Source organism: Giraffa tippelskirchi, chromosome 10 (assembly GCF_054371585.1).
Source record: "Giraffa tippelskirchi isolate mGirTip1 chromosome 10, T2T-mGirTip1v1.2.pri, whole genome shotgun sequence".
Classification (NCBI taxonomy): domain Eukaryota; kingdom Metazoa; phylum Chordata; class Mammalia; order Artiodactyla; family Giraffidae; genus Giraffa; species Giraffa tippelskirchi.
The window spans coordinates 86309982-86317607 of NC_137284.1; the positions used below are offsets into that span (position 1 = coordinate 86309982).

Here is a 7626-nt window from a genome sequence, read left to right on the forward strand (position 1 = left end):
TCATGGTACCTATGTAAATATTTTTAAATGCTTTAGAAAACTATGAATGCTCAAAAATAAATTCACTGATAGTCAAATGCATGGCAGAAAAGTCAATTATTTGTGATTGCTAGTAAGTTTTTGCTTATGTTCACCAAAATAGTTATGACTTCCCACTACTAAAGTGTTCTACTCCCACTTAAGCCTGTGACTAATTTCCTAAAATTCAAAAGAAAAATGACAATTAAAAGATTAAAACTCAATAAATATTTTTACTATCTGGATGCATAGCTATTATTGGCCAGTTTTCCAGTCCAAAGTTGAGTTTTACAGTTACATTTACATATGTATGAGAGCAGTTTAAAAATGTCAGTGTGAGTTGTATTGGGAAACAAGTGTATTAACTGTAGAGACTAGGGTTGCCTAAGAGTATAAGCTCTTTAAGTTATTTACCTTGTGATTCTCTCTGCCTTCTTTCAGTGCTATATTTTAATTAATATGTTGTCAAAATCTCCAGGTCATTGATAATATATAAATGAAAGATGATGGAATTTTACAAAGCCTCTTTTCTCTTAATATCTGTCTCATTTGACAAGAAGCTTAGTTAATTAGACAATAAATGAAAGGACCCCTGTGAACTCATAGGCTCAATCCAAAAGCTGATAAATTGTTACTGGACAATAAACTCAAAATAATAAATTGCCTCTTTATGAACTCTGGTAGCATTAACATTGCAAGGCACATTTGTTGAAAACCGTTTGTCTAATGGCTGCCCAAGATATAAAAATAAAGTCAATTGCTCTTGGTTTCTCCATTAATCTTAGAGAATGCTCACTCTGATTGTATTGAATCTTCTGAAATATTTAATTCTTGGGAAAACTTGTGCTTCTACAGTTTCCTTTAATTTCCCTTCCAGTGGTCTCAGTTAAATATCAATTAAACATGTTAAATAACACCTGCGTGTTTTAATAAACTTAACTCAACAAGGGGTGCTGTGTGAATAAGAAGCTCTTAGCATTCTTCTCCTCTGAGAGAATCACTGCACTCAGGAAGGGATCGATGAATACAAGTGTGAGTTGAACATTACCTAAAGCATAAAGATTTTTAAGTAGAAAAACAGTAAGTTTGTTACGTAAAGAGCAAGTTAAAATAGTTGTAAAATACTTTGGAGATAGAAAATGAGAAGAAATTGTCAAAAAATGTAAATGTATATTTTACTGTAAGGTATATTGACGCGAGACTCTAGTAGTCAAAATAAGACAAAATCTGTTCATAGCCTTGAATTGTGAGAAGTTTTAATTATCACAAAGAATGTCTCTTGGGACATACTAGAAATTATTACAGAATTGTATTAATTAATACAGAAATGTATTACAGTGATAGGCTGTGGATCTCTTTTTAAATGATTTTTAGAAAAAAGTTGGAAACCTGTATTTTCCTGTCATAAAAAAGTAATTCTTGTACTAGGTAAGCTTTCTCAGAATCTAATAAGCTTAATTATGTTGCCAAAGGGTGATGTTGTGATGTTAAGCCATTCCTAGAGGTACAAGGTTTCTGCAGTTGGAAACAAAGAGGGTTGCTTCAGTGAAATGAAATCCGAAGAGTGAGCTTATGTGATCTGGTTAGTCAACCATCAGTAGCAATTCCATGGAAAAAGGGTGTTATATTCCATGATTATCCATAGATACATGTGAATATTAGTGGTTGAACTGTCAAATGAAGACAGCTCAAGTGATGCTAGATAATTTTAATACATTTGCACATCGATCAGGACTTGTGGCTCAGATGGTAAAGAATCTGCCTTTGATCCCTGGGTCGGGAAGATCCTCTGGAGAAGGGAATGGCTACCCACTCTAGTATTCCTTCCTGTAGAATTCCATGGACAGAGGAACCTGGCGGGTTACATTCCATGAGGTCACAAAGAGTTAGACATGACTAAGTGACTAACATTTTCACTTTTTTTCATATTGATCAAATATGTGAATATGTTCTTCACAAGGGTAAATAATAGTGTATGTTACATAGACTTTCTCTGCAGTTTTGACTTAGATGATTATACCTAGAACTAAATATATGCATTTTTCCATCCTTCATAGATGTGTGCTACCATTTTGCCTTCAGTGTTTCTAAAATATTTTGATAATTTATTCACTGTAATAGTAATCACGAACATTAATATTGCCTTTGTGCCAGGCACTATTTATACACTTCATGTTATTTAATTCTCTAACAGCACTGTGAATAGGGACTATTTTTATCCTCATAAAATAGAGGTACAGAGAAAGTAACTTGCCTAAGGTCACAGGAATGGAAAGGAGCATGATAAAGCACAAGCTATCAGACTGCGGAACTGTTTCTGGAGATGCTGCTAGAATTAGTTTTAAGCTCCACAAAAAATCACAATGAAAAGAAAAAACATTTTCTGAGGAAGTCACATATAACTCTCTTTATCACATTAAAGATGTCAGTATATTTTTGCTTTCCTCTTGAAACAGCAAACCTTCATGAACATAATGGATATAAAACTCATTCTCTACACCATTCCTGATTCCCTCTTCAATTTCAGATTCATCAAGGTGAAGATGAGGGCATTACCCCTCTGGAACAAGTTTATTTTGTTGCTATAGCTGAGGTCTCCTTTTGTGGCTCTGAGAGTTAAGTCTGAACTCAGAAATGATAGAAAAACTAATTATTCACTCTCCTCACCTCACTATGCAGGTTTATCAGGGTGTGTCTACATAAGTTCAATATAGCCTATATTTTCTTTTAAAGAAAAAAAAATCATGTGTTCTTTTTTATGAATACCATTACAGTGTCAAGTGACTATAGCAGTGGGAGACATTCAGTGTTTTCATTTCCCAAATATTTTTCATGTAATGAGGTAGAAAAAAATCCAATCATCTTGATTTAGTTCCATTACTGTCAAAATAAAAGTATTGAGAAAGAGAGCTGCAAACTTTGGGCAAATTCCAGTACTCTTTTTTGCCTTCTACAGTTTCATTTGTGTGTTACTTAGAACCTCTGTTGTTAATGAAAACAAAGTTAAAAGCAAGGACCAGAAAGGTTAGACGTTTTCTAAGGCAGAGTATGAGTTGGCAAGAAGGGCACATAAAAGGCAGAGCTCAGTGCTGAGCCATGTGCTATTTTAGGGCTGCACTAACTATGAAACAATGTGCTGAGCTATAAAAGATGGCAAGTACATACTACGTTTCCAAGGTACATGCTCAGAAACAATCATTTCAAACTTCCCTCCTTGTTTAGTAAGAATGAACTGCCTTTGGGCACTCAGTAGTAATATGTTACTTCTACAGGGTGCTTTTTAACTTTTCAGAGAATTTCCACATGTTATCTCATTTATTACAGAATTCCTAGGAAATGGGTAGGCAGGAAGTCCCTGAGGGACTACATGTCTTGGCTAAGGACCTACAGCTTGATGATAGCAGAGACAAGACTGGAAGAGGGAAATGGTATAGGAAGAAGAAAATTAATTAAGTAGAGAATCAGAGACATTCTGCAAATGCATATTACAAAATCTGAAGAAATGCCAGGCCATTAATTTGAATATTAGCAAATTTGTCTCCTGCTGTTTGCTTTCCCAAATTATACACAACACCATAGCTTTAACTTACCTTAAATTGTTAATTACTGATTTGTAGCAATAATTTGGAGTTTCCCAGGTGTTTCAGTGGTAAACAATCTGCCTGCCAATGCAAGAGACGCAAGAGACACGGGTTCAATCCCTGGGTCAGAAAGGTCCCCTGAAGAAGGAAATGGCAACCCACTACAGGAGTCTTGCCTGGGTTGTCCCATGGACAGAAGAGCTTGGTGGGCTACAGCAATAATTTATGGATTATTATATGTCAGGTGGCAAATATATTGAATAGTATATCAGAAATGTCTAAATTTTCTTTGAAAAGATTGAGGCAATACATAAATACTAAAATTTCACATTTTTATTTCTAATTTATGTAAGTTAATGAACATACTTTCTTTGTTTTGCCTTCTCTGAGTTACTGCTCTTGTAGTCAGGAGTTTCACTTGCTGTGCTGTGTACATCAAGATTACATTTTCTCCTTTGTCAATCCCTAGAAGATAGTATTCTGTGTATTATCTTAGAAGGAAGCAATCATTTAAATAATCTTAAGATCTGATTTGAAGTGATGCTAATGAAAGTGCCAAATATTCTTGCCTTTCTCAACTTTAACGTTTTCTAGCACTTAAGGTTCTTGATAATAAAAATGCAAAATATTCTACGTAATTAATTCCTAAATTACTACCTGACTGAAACTGTTTTCTTATAAAAAATTAGTAGGTACCAGACTTTGACTATGATTGCTTATATTGAATCATATATATAATGTAATAACTAATGTCAAGTCTCTAGCCAATACGGAATTGATAGACCAAAGGAGCCAAAGCAATATAATTTTGCAGAAGGTAATTGCTATTTCTCTAAGAAGAGGATCAGACTGCTGATCATGCAAAAAGAAAATCATAAGTCTCTTTAGGAGTAAGAGCGTTAAAGAAACGAATGTTAAATTCTTTCTTGAAAAACTTCCTATTCCCTTGTTATAGCCTTTTACTTTCTTTTTCCTTTTGTAAAAATTTTTAATTAATTAATTTTTTTGGCAGCACTGTGTCTTTGTTGCTGCACACAGGCTGTCTTTAGTTGTGGCGAGGTGGGGCTCCTCTTCCCACTGATGCGCAGACTTCTCGTTGTGGTAGTGACATGGAGAAGTCTCCTGGAGGAGCATGGGCTCCAGGGCAAGGGCTTCAGTAGTTGTGGACTGGAGCTCAGTTGCCCTGGCGGCATGTGGGATCTTCCCTTCCAGGATCGAATCCATGTCCCCTGCATTGGCAGGCAGATTTTTAACCACTGGACTTCCAGGGAAGTCCAGCTTTTTACTTTCTTAAGATAAACTATTTATGGAGAGGGGGTATATATCTGAGTTAAGATAAATGCACAGTCTTTACATACACATACATGTATACACATTTGCTTCCCCAGTGGCCAAGCAGTGAAGAATCAACCTACAGTGCAGAAGACTCAGAAACGTGGTTTGATCCCTGGGTCAGGACGATCCCCTGGAGAAGGAAATGGCAACTGACTCCAGTATTCTTGCCTGGAAAATGCCATGGACAGAGGAGCCTGGCAGACTACAGTCCATAGGGTCTCAAAGAGTCAGACACGACTGAATGACTGAGCACATACATATACATACTCTGTGGGAAAAGATCTAATTAGGGGCTTTCCTGGTACCTCAGCTGGTAAAGAATTGCCTACGATGCAGGAGACCCCTGTTTGATTACTGGGTTGGGAAGATTCCCTGGAGAAGGGATAGACTACCCACTCCAGTATTCTGGCCTGAAGAATTCCATGGGCTGTACAGTCCATGGGATCGACTGAGCAACTTTCACTTTCACAGGTCAGTTATATTTCAATACTGTTTCAGTCTTTCCTAAGTGTGCATTCTAAGTGCGTATAACAAAAACTGAGAAGTAATAACAACGGAAAGAGTTGTATTCCTAATACCATTTTTATTATGCATTACTTATATGTTTTCTTATTTTAAAGTTGTGATTACCACAAATTTATCATTTAATAATCGGATAATCAGCTTGGCAAACACTTTAGTACTGTAAATATTAATGTAACAGTTATACAGTAATAGCTAATACAGTTGGGCTAAAGACCAGGACAAGAAATTGGTGGCTTATGTATTTGAGCTTTTCCTCCCTCCCATTATTGCTGCTGCTGCTGCTGCTACTGCTGCTAAGTCATTTCAGTCGTGTCCAACTCCGTGCGACCCCATAGGCGGCAGCCCACCAGGCTCCGCTGTCCCCGGGATTCTCCAGGGAAGAACACTGGAGCGGGTTCCTCCCATTATTGATGGCTAGTAATGGTGGGAACAAAATGACCTGCTGCCAGAACAAAGAAATCCATCCTTAGCATAGATAACAGGAACTTACAGGGTATGAATGGAACAAACATAATATGTAAAGTAACTGTAAAGTAACTAACTAAATTTGTTTACAAACTTTGCTTCTTTTACAGCAATTTAAGTCCTCCAACCCAAGTTGCTAGTGTTAACTATAGTTGGTGTCAATTACCAAGGACTTAGCAGAGTCCCAATTATAGCATATGAAAGCTCATCTTTAATTATGAGCTTCTCTTTCTAAAATCTTTGCAAAATTCAGAGTAGAAAATCCTTCTTTTTTCTTTTCTAAATAGACATAACTTTATACAAACAGATGTGAAGTGCACCAAGCTTGGGTTTCATTCGTTACTGAAATTTTATGATAGATACAAGGATCTGAAGCTTTTAAGACAACACTAACATAATTAGAAACTGGGATGAATGGGAGTAGAACATCCTAGTACTCCTTTCCTAGCTTATTTGGATCAGGTAGAAGTGGTATATGTGGCCACACTTTGTTTTAAATGGTAGAGACTATTACAGTTCTACAGAACTGTAATTCTTAACACAAGACCTCTTTTTTAATGAAGTGATTGTAAAGTTGGCTTGTGTAAAAAAGCATTTCCATTGAATTTCATAATGGAATTAGAGTTATATCTATATGTATCAAATCATTCAATAGACTGAATTTAAAATATTTTATATTTATTTATATAAAATTTATATTTATTTATATAAAAGAAACTGAAGATGATGACGAGGCATGCAGAAGTTTTGATAATATGATGTGGTGAATATTTCGAAGCACTTTTTATAAGTTTACCAGCCTCATAAATACATAGTCCACAGAATTCTCCAGGCCAGAATACTGGAGTGGGTAGCCATTCCCTTCTCCAGGGGATCTTCCAATCCAGGGATCAAACCCAGGTCTCCTGCAATGCAGGTGAATTCTTTACCAGCTGAGCCACCAGGGAAGCCCTAAATATGCACCAGTTGTCATTAATTGAAGCAAAAACAAGACCTCATGCCTTAAATTGCCTCTTGATTTGAAAGAGTCTCTGGATAATTAATTGTCAGTTGTCAATAAGAACCTTAAGATTTCTCTAAAAATTATCAAACTGGTTCTGTATTCATATCTAAATGTTATTGTGTAATAATGATGTAGACAATGGGAAAAGATTGGAATCTCATTGCTGTTATCTACAAGTCTTTAAGGTTTAAATAGAGCCATGGCTTTTAGAGGCAGTCTTTCTGGCATCAAAAGTTTCCAACTTTTCTTGGTCCACCCAGCCAGACTGTCACTCCATAAATTCACATTCATGGATTTTTTTTTTTTCTTTTCCCTGAATGGTAATACTCAGAACATTCCAGGACACCAGAACATTAAACTGGAATAAAACAATGAAGGTATTATCATCACCAAAAGAGCATTTTGAATTTTGTTAGAAGAAACCAATTAGGATGTTATTTTCAAGCAAAGGGTTTGGCAAGGCTTCAGAAAGTTACTTTCCGGAGGCGGGTAGGGGTTTAGCTGGCACAGAGAGCAGATCTTAAGCTTAGAGTCTTGACAGCTTTAATGCACATGCAACTGGAATTTTTTTTTTTTTTCTGTAAGCTGATTCTCCTAAAAGCCATGCTTCCTGCCACTGTTCAAAATAATTGCATCAATTCCAGTTTCCATTAGTACCTAAAACCTGCTGATATGGCTGGATTTTTAAAACCTTTGTGT

At 36.1% G+C, this 7626-nt stretch overlaps 1 protein-coding gene across 2 annotated transcripts in view; it reads left to right on the forward strand.

The window, feature by feature from the left end:
- Positions 1–7626, forward strand: part of SEMA3C (semaphorin 3C) — a 202469-nt gene that overhangs the window by 14287 nt on the left and 180556 nt on the right. The gene's annotated exons all lie outside the window — the stretch shown is intronic.